At 53.6% G+C, this 13,416-nt stretch overlaps 1 protein-coding gene and 19 non-coding genes across 20 annotated transcripts in view; 10 read left to right on the forward strand and 10 right to left on the reverse strand.

Annotated features, from left to right (window-relative positions):
• Positions 1 to 13,416, forward strand: part of LOC124471292 (NACHT, LRR and PYD domains-containing protein 12-like) — a 1,476,309-nt gene that overhangs the window by 78,280 nt on the left and 1,384,613 nt on the right. The gene's annotated exons all lie outside the window — the stretch shown is intronic.
• Positions 159 to 355, reverse strand: LOC124472018. Its single transcript, XR_006956599.1, has one exon. It is a non-coding gene; the product is annotated as a U2 spliceosomal RNA (small nuclear RNA).
• Positions 702 to 808, forward strand: LOC124472012. The gene has a single exon (XR_006956593.1). It is a non-coding gene; the product is annotated as a U6 spliceosomal RNA (small nuclear RNA).
• LOC124472030 lies at positions 1,597 to 1,793 on the reverse strand. Its single transcript, XR_006956610.1, has one exon. It is a non-coding gene; the product is annotated as a U2 spliceosomal RNA (small nuclear RNA).
• Positions 2,140 to 2,246, forward strand: LOC124472013. Its single transcript, XR_006956594.1, has one exon. It is a non-coding gene; the product is annotated as a U6 spliceosomal RNA (small nuclear RNA).
• Positions 3,042 to 3,238, reverse strand: LOC124472032. Its single transcript, XR_006956612.1, has one exon. It is a non-coding gene; the product is annotated as a U2 spliceosomal RNA (small nuclear RNA).
• LOC124472014 lies at positions 3,585 to 3,691 on the forward strand. Its single transcript, XR_006956595.1, has one exon. It is a non-coding gene; the product is annotated as a U6 spliceosomal RNA (small nuclear RNA).
• LOC124471996 lies at positions 4,474 to 4,670 on the reverse strand. The gene has a single exon (XR_006956578.1). It is a non-coding gene; the product is annotated as a U2 spliceosomal RNA (small nuclear RNA).
• On the forward strand, positions 5,017 to 5,123 carry LOC124472015. Its single transcript, XR_006956596.1, has one exon. It is a non-coding gene; the product is annotated as a U6 spliceosomal RNA (small nuclear RNA).
• Positions 5,912 to 6,108, reverse strand: LOC124471998. The gene has a single exon (XR_006956579.1). It is a non-coding gene; the product is annotated as a U2 spliceosomal RNA (small nuclear RNA).
• On the forward strand, positions 6,455 to 6,561 carry LOC124472016. The gene has a single exon (XR_006956597.1). It is a non-coding gene; the product is annotated as a U6 spliceosomal RNA (small nuclear RNA).
• On the reverse strand, positions 7,351 to 7,547 carry LOC124471999. The gene has a single exon (XR_006956580.1). It is a non-coding gene; the product is annotated as a U2 spliceosomal RNA (small nuclear RNA).
• Positions 7,894 to 8,000, forward strand: LOC124472017. Its single transcript, XR_006956598.1, has one exon. It is a non-coding gene; the product is annotated as a U6 spliceosomal RNA (small nuclear RNA).
• LOC124472000 lies at positions 8,796 to 8,992 on the reverse strand. The gene has a single exon (XR_006956581.1). It is a non-coding gene; the product is annotated as a U2 spliceosomal RNA (small nuclear RNA).
• LOC124472019 lies at positions 9,339 to 9,445 on the forward strand. Its single transcript, XR_006956600.1, has one exon. It is a non-coding gene; the product is annotated as a U6 spliceosomal RNA (small nuclear RNA).
• LOC124472001 lies at positions 10,229 to 10,425 on the reverse strand. Its single transcript, XR_006956582.1, has one exon. It is a non-coding gene; the product is annotated as a U2 spliceosomal RNA (small nuclear RNA).
• LOC124472020 lies at positions 10,772 to 10,878 on the forward strand. The gene has a single exon (XR_006956601.1). It is a non-coding gene; the product is annotated as a U6 spliceosomal RNA (small nuclear RNA).
• LOC124472002 lies at positions 11,668 to 11,864 on the reverse strand. The gene has a single exon (XR_006956583.1). It is a non-coding gene; the product is annotated as a U2 spliceosomal RNA (small nuclear RNA).
• On the forward strand, positions 12,211 to 12,317 carry LOC124472021. Its single transcript, XR_006956602.1, has one exon. It is a non-coding gene; the product is annotated as a U6 spliceosomal RNA (small nuclear RNA).
• LOC124472003 lies at positions 13,117 to 13,313 on the reverse strand. The gene has a single exon (XR_006956584.1). It is a non-coding gene; the product is annotated as a U2 spliceosomal RNA (small nuclear RNA).

The following is a 13,416-nucleotide window of genomic DNA, read 5'->3' on the forward strand; positions in this document are numbered from 1 at the left end:
GAGATGGAAAAGCCAGAGGTGAGGAATTACAAGGACAGGCCAGAGTTGAGGAGAAGGTCTCTTAGATCAGGAATCCACAGAACAATGCTTCACTCGCTCACTCACTCACTCACTCACTCACTCAATCTCCCCACAGGGTTTCCCTTTGACAGGCTTAGAAAGAGTGCACCGTTCCCCAGAGGAGCTGCCATACCGGGGCGATACGTGGAGCGGACGGAGCGAGCCCTCGTTCCGACTCCCTGTTGGCAAAAATCTGCTTGATAAGAACCGGTCCCCCCCGTGGGAGACCTATCAGATATTAAACTGACGAGAACAGAAACTACGCTTGATCTGAGCCAAAAGGCCGAGAAGCGATGACCCCCATTGATCCACGCTACGCGCGCGCGGCCCCTCAGTGCCCTTGCGCTGCACCACGGTCACGACGAGACTAGACTGGACTAGACTGGACTAGACTGGACTAGGGGGTAGGGGTTTGCAGTAGGGATAGGGGTAGAGGGGAGGGGTAGAGGGAGGGGCAGAGGGGATGGCCAGGGGGGAGGGGGGGCCGGCCGGCCCTGGCGCTTCAACCCCGCCCCACCTCGCGCTTCAACCCCGCCCCCCTGGCGCTTCAACCCCGCCCCCCCTGGCGCTTCAACCCCGCCCCAAGACGACTCGACCGGTGACGTGCCGGATATATAGGGGTCGGTGCAGCTGCCTGTCTTGTGCTCGCTACGGCAGCACATCTAATAAAATTGGATCGATACAGAGAAGATTAGCATGGCCCCTGCGAAAGGATGACACGCAAATCCGTGAAGCGTTCCGAATTTTGAACAATCGTCCCACCTTTTAGGGTTAGGGCTAGGGCTAGGGTTAGGGTTAGGGTTAGACCTTGACCACCCACCTCTCCTCCCTCATCGTTTTGGAAGGAACAGGGGAAGAAGGAAAAAGTGGTCCTCGTTGTTTCCTCCCCCCCCCCCCCCCCCCCCCAAAAGCACTCGCTTTTGGTGTGCTTCCTAGATGACATGTGTGTTATTACATGTTATGACTACTAGATCAGCCTCGAAGATTTTTTTTTTTTTTTTTTTTTATAAGTAAAAGGGAGGGAAAACGGCAGGCCAAACGAAAAGGGCTTCGCCTCACCGGGGAATTCCAGATTTTGGGGGGGCAATTCACTCGTTTCTGTTGCTTGGTTGCTTGGTTACATGGTTGCTTGGTTGCTTGGTTGGTATTCACATGGACCACCAAATGAGGCCAATACCAATGGAGTTTCACTTAGTTCTTTGACTCCATGGGTTCAATCAGAGCAAGAACGAGGTCACCAGTAAGTACGTACGTTCACGTGAAGTGCACATGACATGACATTGCAAATGAATGAAATCGACTACTACAAGGCAGGCAGCAGACGGGTTACAAAAGGAAGGTGGACTCACTCTTACCTACTCTATCATGATCCTTGTCAACCAGAGATGGAAAAGCCAGAGGTGAGGAATTACAAGGACAGGCCAGAGTTGAGGAGAAGGTCTCTTAGATCAGGAATCCACAGAACAATGCTTCACTCGCTCACTCACTCACTCACTCACTCAATCTCCCCACAGGGTTTCCCTTTGACAGGCTTAGAAAGAGTGCACCGTTCCCCAGAGGAGCTGCCATACCGGGGCGATACGTGGAGCGGACGGAGCGAGCCCTCGTTCCGACTCCCTGTTGGCAAAAATCTGCTTGATAAGAACCGGTCCCCCCCGTGGGAGACCTATCAGATATTAAACTGACGAGAACAGAAACTACGCTTGATCTGAGCCAAAAGGCCGAGAAGCGATGACCCCCATTGATCCACGCTACGCGCGCGCGGCCCCTCAGTGCCCTTGCGCTGCACCACGGTCACGACGAGACTAGACTGGACTAGACTGGACTAGACTGGACTAGGGGGTAGGGGTTTGCAGTAGGGATAGGGGTAGAGGGGAGGGGTAGAGGGAGGGGCAGAGGGGATGGCCAGGGGGGAGGGGGGGCCGGCCGGCCCTGGCGCTTCAACCCCGCCCCACCTCGCGCTTCAACCCCGCCCCCCTGGCGCTTCAACCCCGCCCCCCCTGGCGCTTCAACCCCGCCCCAAGACGACTCGACCGGTGACGTGCCGGATATATAGGGGTCGGTGCAGCTGCCTGTCTTGTGCTCGCTACGGCAGCACATCTAATAAAATTGGATCGATACAGAGAAGATTAGCATGGCCCCTGCGAAAGGATGACACGCAAATCCGTGAAGCGTTCCGAATTTTGAACAATCGTCCCACCTTTTAGGGTTAGGGCTAGGGCTAGGGTTAGGGTTAGGGTTAGACCTTGACCACCCACCTCTCCTCCCTCATCGTTTTGGAAGGAACAGGGGAAGAAGGAAAAAGTGGTCCTCGTTGTTTCCTCCCCCCCCCCCCCCCCCCCCCAAAAGCACTCGCTTTTGGTGTGCTTCCTAGATGACATGTGTGTTATTACATGTTATGACTACTAGATCAGCCTCGAAGATTTTTATTTTTTTTTTTTTTTTTTTTTTATAAGTAAAAGGGAGGGAAAACGGCAGGCCAAACGAAAAGGGCTTCGCCTCACCGGGGAATTCCAGATTTTGGGGGGGCAATTCACTCGTTTCTGTTGCTTGGTTGCTTGGTTACATGGTTGCTTGGTTGCTTGGTTGGTATTCACATGGACCACCAAATGAGGCCAATACCAATGGAGTTTCACTTAGTTCTTTGACTCCATGGGTTCAATCAGAGCAAGAACGAGGTCACCAGTAAGTACGTACGTTCACGTGAAGTGCACATGACATGACATTGCAAATGAATGAAATCGACTACTACAAGGCAGGCAGCAGACGGGTTACAAAAGGAAGGTGGACTCACTCTTACCTACTCTATCATGATCCTTGTCAACCAGAGATGGAAAAGCCAGAGGTGAGGAATTACAAGGACAGGCCAGAGTTGAGGAGAAGGTCTCTTAGATCAGGAATCCACAGAACAATGCTTCACTCGCTCACTCACTCACTCACTCACTCAATCTCCCCACAGGGTTTCCCTTTGACAGGCTTAGAAAGAGTGCACCGTTCCCCAGAGGAGCTGCCATACCGGGGCGATACGTGGAGCGGACGGAGCGAGCCCTCGTTCCGACTCCCTGTTGGCAAAAATCTGCTTGATAAGAACCGGTCCCCCCCGTGGGAGACCTATCAGATATTAAACTGACGAGAACAGAAACTACGCTTGATCTGAGCCAAAAGGCCGAGAAGCGATGACCCCCATTGATCCACGCTACGCGCGCGCGGCCCCTCAGTGCCCTTGCGCTGCACCACGGTCACGACGAGACTAGACTGGACTAGACTGGACTAGACTGGACTAGGGGGTAGGGGTTTGCAGTAGGGATAGGGGTAGAGGGGAGGGGTAGAGGGAGGGGCAGAGGGGATGGCCAGGGGGGAGGGGGGGCCGGCCGGCCCTGGCGCTTCAACCCCGCCCCACCTCGCGCTTCAACCCCGCCCCCCTGGCGCTTCAACCCCGCCCCCCCTGGCGCTTCAACCCCGCCCCAAGACGACTCGACCGGTGACGTGCCGGATATATAGGGGTCGGTGCAGCTGCCTGTCTTGTGCTCGCTACGGCAGCACATCTAATAAAATTGGATCGATACAGAGAAGATTAGCATGGCCCCTGCGAAAGGATGACACGCAAATCCGTGAAGCGTTCCGAATTTTGAACAATCGTCCCACCTTTTAGGGTTAGGGCTAGGGTTAGGGTTAGGGTTAGACCTTGACCACCCACCTCTCCTCCCTCATCGTTTTGGAAGGAACAGGGGAAGAAGGAAAAAGTGGTCCTCGTTGTTTCCTCCCCCCCCCCCCCCCCCCCCCAAAAGCACTCGCTTTTGGTGTGCTTCCTAGATGACATGTGTGTTATTACATGTTATGACTACTAGATCAGCCTCGAAGATTTTTTTTTTTTTTTTTTTTTATAAGTAAAAGGGAGGGAAAACGGCAGGCCAAACGAAAAGGGCTTCGCCTCACCGGGGAATTCCAGATTTTGGGGGGGCAATTCACTCGTTTCTGTTGCTTGGTTGCTTGGTTACATGGTTGCTTGGTTGCTTGGTTGGTATTCACATGGACCACCAAATGAGGCCAATACCAATGGAGTTTCACTTAGTTCTTTGACTCCATGGGTTCAATCAGAGCAAGAACGAGGTCACCAGTAAGTACGTACGTTCACGTGAAGTGCACATGACATGACATTGCAAATGAATGAAATCGACTACTACAAGGCAGGCAGCAGACGGGTTACAAAAGGAAGGTGGACTCACTCTTACCTACTCTATCATGATCCTTGTCAACCAGAGATGGAAAAGCCAGAGGTGAGGAATTACAAGGACAGGCCAGAGTTGAGGAGAAGGTCTCTTAGATCAGGAATCCACAGAACAATGCTTCACTCGCTCACTCACTCACTCACTCACTCAATCTCCCCACAGGGTTTCCCTTTGACAGGCTTAGAAAGAGTGCACCGTTCCCCAGAGGAGCTGCCATACCGGGGCGATACGTGGAGCGGACGGAGCGAGCCCTCGTTCCGACTCCCTGTTGGCAAAAATCTGCTTGATAAGAACCGGTCCCCCCCGTGGGAGACCTATCAGATATTAAACTGACGAGAACAGAAACTACGCTTGATCTGAGCCAAAAGGCCGAGAAGCGATGACCCCCATTGATCCACGCTACGCGCGCGCGGCCCCTCAGTGCCCTTGCGCTGCACCACGGTCACGACGAGACTAGACTGGACTAGACTGGACTAGACTGGACTAGGGGGTAGGGGTTTGCAGTAGGGATAGGGGTAGAGGGGAGGGGTAGAGGGAGGGGCAGAGGGGATGGCCAGGGGGGAGGGGGGGCCGGCCGGCCCTGGCGCTTCAACCCCGCCCCACCTCGCGCTTCAACCCCGCCCCCCTGGCGCTTCAACCCCGCCCCCCCTGGCGCTTCAACCCCGCCCCAAGACGACTCGACCGGTGACGTGCCGGATATATAGGGGTCGGTGCAGCTGCCTGTCTTGTGCTCGCTACGGCAGCACATCTAATAAAATTGGATCGATACAGAGAAGATTAGCATGGCCCCTGCGAAAGGATGACACGCAAATCCGTGAAGCGTTCCGAATTTTGAACAATCGTCCCACCTTTTAGGGTTAGGGCTAGGGCTAGGGTTAGGGTTAGGGTTAGACCTTGACCACCCACCTCTCCTCCCTCATCGTTTTGGAAGGAACAGGGGAAGAAGGAAAAAGTGGTCCTCGTTGTTTCCTCCCCCCCCCCCCCCCCCCCAAAAGCACTCGCTTTTGGTGTGCTTCCTAGATGACATGTGTGTTATTACATGTTATGACTACTAGATCAGCCTCGAAGATTTTTTTTTTTTTTTTTTTTTTATAAGTAAAAGGGAGGGAAAACGGCAGGCCAAACGAAAAGGGCTTCGCCTCACCGGGGAATTCCAGATTTTGGGGGGGCAATTCACTCGTTTCTGTTGCTTGGTTGCTTGGTTACATGGTTGCTTGGTTGCTTGGTTGGTATTCACATGGACCACCAAATGAGGCCAATACCAATGGAGTTTCACTTAGTTCTTTGACTCCATGGGTTCAATCAGAGCAAGAACGAGGTCACCAGTAAGTACGTACGTTCACGTGAAGTGCACATGACATGACATTGCAAATGAATGAAATCGACTACTACAAGGCAGGCAGCAGACGGGTTACAAAAGGAAGGTGGACTCACTCTTACCTACTCTATCATGATCCTTGTCAACCAGAGATGGAAAAGCCAGAGGTGAGGAATTACAAGGACAGGCCAGAGTTGAGGAGAAGGTCTCTTAGATCAGGAATCCACAGAACAATGCTTCACTCGCTTCACTCACTCACTCACTCACTCAATCTCCCCACAGGGTTTCCCTTTGACAGGCTTAGAAAGAGTGCACCGTTCCCCAGAGGAGCTGCCATACCGGGGCGATACGTGGAGCGGACGGAGCGAGCCCTCGTTCCGACTCCCTGTTGGCAAAAATCTGCTTGATAAGAACCGGTCCCCCCCGTGGGAGACCTATCAGATATTAAACTGACGAGAACAGAAACTACGCTTGATCTGAGCCAAAAGGCCGAGAAGCGATGACCCCCATTGATCCACGCTACGCGCGCGCGGCCCCTCAGTGCCCTTGCGCTGCACCACGGTCACGACGAGACTAGACTGGACTAGACTGGACTAGACTGGACTAGGGGGTAGGGGTTTGCAGTAGGGATAGGGGTAGAGGGGAGGGGTAGAGGGAGGGGCAGAGGGGATGGCCAGGGGGGAGGGGGGGCCGGCCGGCCCTGGCGCTTCAACCCCGCCCCACCTCGCGCTTCAACCCCGCCCCCCTGGCGCTTCAACCCCGCCCCCCCTGGCGCTTCAACCCCGCCCCAAGACGACTCGACCGGTGACGTGCCGGATATATAGGGGTCGGTGCAGCTGCCTGTCTTGTGCTCGCTACGGCAGCACATCTAATAAAATTGGATCGATACAGAGAAGATTAGCATGGCCCCTGCGAAAGGATGACACGCAAATCCGTGAAGCGTTCCGAATTTTGAACAATCGTCCCACCTTTTAGGGTTAGGGCTAGGGCTAGGGTTAGGGTTAGGGTTAGACCTTGACCACCCACCTCTCCTCCCTCATCGTTTTGGAAGGAACAGGGGAAGAAGGAAAAAGTGGTCCTCGTTGTTTCCTCCCCCCCCCCCCCCCCCCCCAAAAGCACTCGCTTTTGGTGTGCTTCCTAGATGACATGTGTGTTATTACATGTTATGACTACTAGATCAGCCTCGAAGATTTTTTTTTTTTTTTTTTTTTTATAAGTAAAAGGGAGGGAAAACGGCAGGCCAAACGAAAAGGGCTTCGCCTCACCGGGGAATTCCAGATTTTGGGGGGGCAATTCACTCGTTTCTGTTGCTTGGTTGCTTGGTTACATGGTTGCTTGGTTGCTTGGTTGGTATTCACATGGACCACCAAATGAGGCCAATACCAATGGAGTTTCACTTAGTTCTTTGACTCCATGGGTTCAATCAGAGCAAGAACGAGGTCACCAGTAAGTACGTACGTTCACGTGAAGTGCACATGACATGACATTGCAAATGAATGAAATCGACTACTACAAGGCAGGCAGCAGACGGGTTACAAAAGGAAGGTGGACTCACTCTTACCTACTCTATCATGATCCTTGTCAACCAGAGATGGAAAAGCCAGAGGTGAGGAATTACAAGGACAGGCCAGAGTTGAGGAGAAGGTCTCTTAGATCAGGAATCCACAGAACAATGCTTCACTCGCTTCACTCACTCACTCACTCACTCAATCTCCCCACAGGGTTTCCCTTTGACAGGCTTAGAAAGAGTGCACCGTTCCCCAGAGGAGCTGCCATACCGGGGCGATACGTGGAGCGGACGGAGCGAGCCCTCGTTCCGACTCCCTGTTGGCAAAAATCTGCTTGATAAGAACCGGTCCCCCCCGTGGGAGACCTATCAGATATTAAACTGACGAGAACAGAAACTACGCTTGATCTGAGCCAAAAGGCCGAGAAGCGATGACCCCCATTGATCCACGCTACGCGCGCGCGGCCCCTCAGTGCCCTTGCGCTGCACCACGGTCACGACGAGACTAGACTGGACTAGACTGGACTAGACTGGACTAGGGGGTAGGGGTTTGCAGTAGGGATAGGGGTAGAGGGGAGGGGTAGAGGGAGGGGCAGAGGGGATGGCCAGGGGGGAGGGGGGGCCGGCCGGCCCTGGCGCTTCAACCCCGCCCCACCTCGCGCTTCAACCCCGCCCCCCTGGCGCTTCAACCCCGCCCCCCCTGGCGCTTCAACCCCGCCCCAAGACGACTCGACCGGTGACGTGCCGGATATATAGGGGTCGGTGCAGCTGCCTGTCTTGTGCTCGCTACGGCAGCACATCTAATAAAATTGGATCGATACAGAGAAGATTAGCATGGCCCCTGCGAAAGGATGACACGCAAATCCGTGAAGCGTTCCGAATTTTGAACAATCGTCCCACCTTTTAGGGTTAGGGCTAGGGCTAGGGTTAGGGTTAGGGTTAGACCTTGACCACCCACCTCTCCTCCCTCATCGTTTTGGAAGGAACAGGGGAAGAAGGAAAAAGTGGTCCTCGTTGTTTCCTCCCCCCCCCCCCCCCCCCCCCAAAAGCACTCGCTTTTGGTGTGCTTCCTAGATGACATGTGTGTTATTACATGTTATGACTACTAGATCAGCCTCGAAGATTATTTTTTTTTTTTTTTTTTTTTATAAGTAAAAGGGAGGGAAAACGGCAGGCCAAACGAAAAGGGCTTCGCCTCACCGGGGAATTCCAGATTTTGGGGGGGCAATTCACTCGTTTCTGTTGCTTGGTTGCTTGGTTACATGGTTGCTTGGTTGCTTGGTTGGTATTCACATGGACCACCAAATGAGGCCAATACCAATGGAGTTTCACTTAGTTCTTTGACTCCATGGGTTCAATCAGAGCAAGAACGAGGTCACCAGTAAGTACGTACGTTCACGTGAAGTGCACATGACATGACATTGCAAATGAATGAAATCGACTACTACAAGGCAGGCAGCAGACGGGTTACAAAAGGAAGGTGGACTCACTCTTACCTACTCTATCATGATCCTTGTCAACCAGAGATGGAAAAGCCAGAGGTGAGGAATTACAAGGACAGGCCAGAGTTGAGGAGAAGGTCTCTTAGATCAGGAATCCACAGAACAATGCTTCACTCGCTCACTCACTCACTCACTCACTCACTCAATCTCCCCACAGGGTTTCCCTTTGACAGGCTTAGAAAGAGTGCACCGTTCCCCAGAGGAGCTGCCATACCGGGGCGATACGTGGAGCGGACGGAGCGAGCCCTCGTTCCGACTCCCTGTTGGCAAAAATCTGCTTGATAAGAACCGGTCCCCCCCGTGGGAGACCTATCAGATATTAAACTGACGAGAACAGAAACTACGCTTGATCTGAGCCAAAAGGCCGAGAAGCGATGACCCCCATTGATCCACGCTACGCGCGCGCGGCCCCTCAGTGCCCTTGCGCTGCACCACGGTCACGACGAGACTAGACTGGACTAGACTGGACTAGACTGGACTAGGGGGTAGGGGTTTGCAGTAGGGATAGGGGTAGAGGGGAGGGGTAGAGGGAGGGGCAGAGGGGATGGCCAGGGGGGAGGGGGGGCCGGCCGGCCCTGGCGCTTCAACCCCGCCCCACCTCGCGCTTCAACCCCGCCCCCCTGGCGCTTCAACCCCGCCCCCCCTGGCGCTTCAACCCCGCCCCAAGACGACTCGACCGGTGACGTGCCGGATATATAGGGGTCGGTGCAGCTGCCTGTCTTGTGCTCGCTACGGCAGCACATCTAATAAAATTGGATCGATACAGAGAAGATTAGCATGGCCCCTGCGAAAGGATGACACGCAAATCCGTGAAGCGTTCCGAATTTTGAACAATCGTCCCACCTTTTAGGGTTAGGGCTAGGGCTAGGGTTAGGGTTAGGGTTAGACCTTGACCACCCACCTCTCCTCCCTCATCGTTTTGGAAGGAACAGGGGAAGAAGGAAAAAGTGGTCCTCGTTGTTTCCTCCCCCCCCCCCCCCCCCCCCCAAAAGCACTCGCTTTTGGTGTGCTTCCTAGATGACATGTGTGTTATTACATGTTATGACTACTAGATCAGCCTCGAAGATTTTTTTTTTTTTTTTTTTTATAAGTAAAAGGGAGGGAAAACGGCAGGCCAAACGAAAAGGGCTTCGCCTCACCGGGGAATTCCAGATTTTGGGGGGGCAATTCACTCGTTTCTGTTGCTTGGTTGCTTGGTTACATGGTTGCTTGGTTGCTTGGTTGGTATTCACATGGACCACCAAATGAGGCCAATACCAATGGAGTTTCACTTAGTTCTTTGACTCCATGGGTTCAATCAGAGCAAGAACGAGGTCACCAGTAAGTACGTACGTTCACGTGAAGTGCACATGACATGACATTGCAAATGAATGAAATCGACTACTACAAGGCAGGCAGCAGACGGGTTACAAAAGGAAGGTGGACTCACTCTTACCTACTCTATCATGATCCTTGTCAACCAGAGATGGAAAAGCCAGAGGTGAGGAATTACAAGGACAGGCCAGAGTTGAGGAGAAGGTCTCTTAGATCAGGAATCCACAGAACAATGCTTCACTCACTCACTCACTCACTCACTCAATCTCCCCACAGGGTTTCCCTTTGACAGGCTTAGAAAGAGTGCACCGTTCCCCAGAGGAGCTGCCATACCGGGGCGATACGTGGAGCGGACGGAGCGAGCCCTCGTTCCGACTCCCTGTTGGCAAAAATCTGCTTGATAAGAACCGGTCCCCCCCGTGGGAGACCTATCAGATATTAAACTGACGAGAACAGAAACTACGCTTGATCTGAGCCAAAAGGCCGAGAAGCGATGACCCCCATTGATCCACGCTACGCGCGCGCGGCCCCTCAGTGCCCTTGCGCTGCACCACGGTCACGACGAGACTAGACTGGACTAGACTGGACTAGACTGGACTAGGGGGTAGGGGTTTGCAGTAGGGATAGGGGTAGAGGGGAGGGGTAGAGGGAGGGGCAGAGGGGATGGCCAGGGGGGAGGGGGGGCCGGCCGGCCCTGGCGCTTCAACCCCGCCCCACCTCGCGCTTCAACCCCGCCCCCCTGGCGCTTCAACCCCGCCCCCCCTGGCGCTTCAACCCCGCCCCAAGACGACTCGACCGGTGACGTGCCGGATATATAGGGGTCGGTGCAGCTGCCTGTCTTGTGCTCGCTACGGCAGCACATCTAATAAAATTGGATCGATACAGAGAAGATTAGCATGGCCCCTGCGAAAGGATGACACGCAAATCCGTGAAGCGTTCCGAATTTTGAACAATCGTCCCACCTTTTAGGGTTAGGGCTAGGGCTAGGGTTAGGGTTAGGGTTAGACCTTGACCACCCACCTCTCCTCCCTCATCGTTTTGGAAGGAACAGGGGAAGAAGGAAAAAGTGGTCCTCGTTGTTTCCTCCCCCCCCCCCCCCCCCCCCCAAAAGCACTCGCTTTTGGTGTGCTTCCTAGATGACATGTGTGTTATTACATGTTATGACTACTAGATCAGCCTCGAAGATTTTTTTTTTTTTTTTTTTTTATAAGTAAAAGGGAGGGAAAACGGCAGGCCAAACGAAAAGGGCTTCGCCTCACCGGGGAATTCCAGATTTTGGGGGGGCAATTCACTCGTTTCTGTTGCTTGGTTGCTTGGTTACATGGTTGCTTGGTTGCTTGGTTGGTATTCACATGGACCACCAAATGAGGCCAATACCAATGGAGTTTCACTTAGTTCTTTGACTCCATGGGTTCAATCAGAGCAAGAACGAGGTCACCAGTAAGTACGTACGTTCACGTGAAGTGCACATGACATGACATTGCAAATGAATGAAATCGACTACTACAAGGCAGGCAGCAGACGGGTTACAAAAGGAAGGTGGACTCACTCTTACCTACTCTATCATGATCCTTGTCAACCAGAGATGGAAAAGCCAGAGGTGAGGAATTACAAGGACAGGCCAGAGTTGAGGAGAAGGTCTCTTAGATCAGGAATCCACAGAACAATGCTTCACTCGCTTCACTCACTCACTCACTCACTCAATCTCCCCACAGGGTTTCCCTTTGACAGGCTTAGAAAGAGTGCACCGTTCCCCAGAGGAGCTGCCATACCGGGGCGATACGTGGAGCGGACGGAGCGAGCCCTCGTTCCGACTCCCTGTTGGCAAAAATCTGCTTGATAAGAACCGGTCCCCCCCGTGGGAGACCTATCAGATATTAAACTGACGAGAACAGAAACTACGCTTGATCTGAGCCAAAAGGCCGAGAAGCGATGACCCCCATTGATCCACGCTACGCGCGCGCGGCCCCTCAGTGCCCTTGCGCTGCACCACGGTCACGACGAGACTAGACTGGACTAGACTGGACTAGACTGGACTAGGGGGTAGGGGTTTGCAGTAGGGATAGGGGTAGAGGGGAGGGGTAGAGGGAGGGGCAGAGGGGATGGCCAGGGGGGAGGGGGGGCCGGCCGGCCCTGGCGCTTCAACCCCGCCCCACCTCGCGCTTCAACCCCGCCCCCCTGGCGCTTCAACCCCGCCCCCCCTGGCGCTTCAACCCCGCCCCAAGACGACTCGACCGGTGACGTGCCGGATATATAGGGGTCGGTGCAGCTGCCTGTCTTGTGCTCGCTACGGCAGCACATCTAATAAAATTGGATCGATACAGAGAAGATTAGCATGGCCCCTGCGAAAGGATGACACGCAAATCCGTGAAGCGTTCCGAATTTTGAACAATCGTCCCACCTTTTAGGGTTAGGGCTAGGGCTAGGGCTAGGGTTAGGGTTAGGGTTAGACCTTGACCACCCACCTCTCCTCCCTCATCGTTTTGGAAGGAACAGGGGAAGAAGGAAAAAGTGGTCCTCGTTGTTTCCTCCCCCCCCCCCCCCCCCCCCCCAAAAGCACTCGCTTTTGGTGTGCTTCCTAGATGACATGTGTGTTATTACATGTTATGACTACTAGATCAGCCTCGAAGATTTTTTTTTTTTTTTTTTTTTATAAGTAAAAGGGAGGGAAAACGGCAGGCCAAACGAAAAGGGCTTCGCCTCACCGGGGAATTCCAGATTTTGGGGGGGCAATTCACTCGTTTCTGTTGCTTGGTTGCTTGGTTACATGGTTGCTTGGTTGCTTGGTTGGTATTCACATGGACCACCAAATGAGGCCAATACCAATGGAGTTTCACTTAGTTCTTTGACTCCATGGGTTCAATCAGAGCAAGAACGAGGTCACCAGTAAGTACGTACGTTCACGTGAAGTGCACATGACATGACATTGCAAATGAATGAAATCGACTACTACAAGGCAGGCAGCAGACGGGTTACAAAAGGAAGGTGGACTCACTCTTACCTACTCTATCATGATCCTTGTCAACCAGAGATGGAAAAGCCAGAGGTGAGGAATTACAAGGACAGGCCAGAGTTGAGGAGAAGGTCTCTTAGATCAGGAATCCACAGAACAATGCTTCACTCGCTCACTCACTCACTCACTCACTCACTCAATCTCCCCACAGGGTTTCCCTTTGACAGGCTTAGAAAGAGTGCACCGTTCCCCAGAGGAGCTGCCATACCGGGGCGATACGTGGAGCGGACGGAGCGAGCCCTCGTTCCGACTCCCTGTTGGCAAAAATCTGCTTGATAAGAACCGGTCCCCCCCGTGGGAGACCTATCAGATATTAAACTGACGAGAACAGAAACTACGCTTGATCTGAGCCAAAAGGCCGAGAAGCGATGACCCCCATTGATCCACGCTACGCGCGCGCGGCCCCTCAGTGCCCTTGCGCTGCACCACGGTCACGACGAGACTAGACTGGACTAGACTGGACTAGACTGGAC

The sequence above is a fragment of the Hypomesus transpacificus genome, chromosome 9 (genome assembly GCF_021917145.1).
Source record: "Hypomesus transpacificus isolate Combined female chromosome 9, fHypTra1, whole genome shotgun sequence".
Classification (NCBI taxonomy): Eukaryota; Metazoa; Chordata; class Actinopteri; order Osmeriformes; family Osmeridae; genus Hypomesus; species Hypomesus transpacificus.